The sequence below is a fragment of the Panulirus ornatus genome, chromosome 11, assembly GCF_036320965.1.
Source record: "Panulirus ornatus isolate Po-2019 chromosome 11, ASM3632096v1, whole genome shotgun sequence".
Classification (NCBI taxonomy): Eukaryota; Metazoa; Arthropoda; class Malacostraca; order Decapoda; family Palinuridae; genus Panulirus; species Panulirus ornatus.
The window spans coordinates 26032075-26033190 of NC_092234.1; positions in this window are offsets into that span (position 1 = coordinate 26032075).

The window sequence follows — 1116 nt, forward strand, 5'->3', positions numbered from 1 at the left end:
CTTCTGAAACCACACTGCTCTTCCCCAATCTGATGCTCTGTACATGCCTTCACCCTCTCAATCAATACCCTCCCATATAATTTACCAGGAATACTCAACAAACTTATACCTCTGTAATTTGAGCACTCACTCTTATCCCCTTTGCCTTTGTACAATGACACTATGCACGCATTCCGCCAATCCTCAGGCACCTCACCATGAGTCATACATACATTAAATAACCTTTCCAAAAAGTCAACAATACAGTCACCCCTTTTTTATAATAAATTCCACGGAAATGCCATCCAAACCTGCTGCCTTGCCGGCTTTCATCTTCCGCAAAGCTTTTACTACCTCTTCTCTGTTTACCAAATCATTTTCCCTAACCCTCTCACTTTGCTCACCACCTCGACCAAGACATCCTATATCTGCCACTCTATCATCAAACACATTCAACAAACCTTCAAAATACTCACTCCATCTCCTTCTCACATCACCACTACTTGTTACCACCTCCCCATTGGCGCCCTTCACTGAAGTTCCCATTTGTTACCTTGTCTTACGCACTTTATTTACCTCCTTCCAGAACATCTTTTTATTCTCCCTAAAATTTAATGATACTCTCTCACCCCAACTCTTCATTTGCCCTCTTTTCACTCTTACAACCTTTCTCTGACCTCCTGTCCTCTTTTCTTTTATACATCTCCCCCCACTCAATTGCACTTTTTCCCTGCAGAAATCATCCAAATGCCTGTCTCTTCTCTTTCACAATAATCTTACTTCTTCATCCCACCAATCACTACCCTTTCTAATCAACCCACCTCCCACGCTTCTCGTGCCACAGCATCTTTTGGCGCAATCCATCACTGATATTCCCTAAATACATCTCATTCCTCCACCACTAATCACCTTTACGTTCCATTGTTCTCACCTTTCTCCATTCTGCACTCAGTCTCATCCTGATACTTTTCCTCATAACAAGTACTCCTTCCCAAAGCTCTTTTACTCTCAACCACCCTCTTCACCCAACTTCACACTTCTTTTCTGAAAACCCATACAAATCTTCACCTCAGCCCCCACAAGATAATAAACAGACATCCCTCCATTTGCACCTCTCAGCACATTTACATCCAAAGT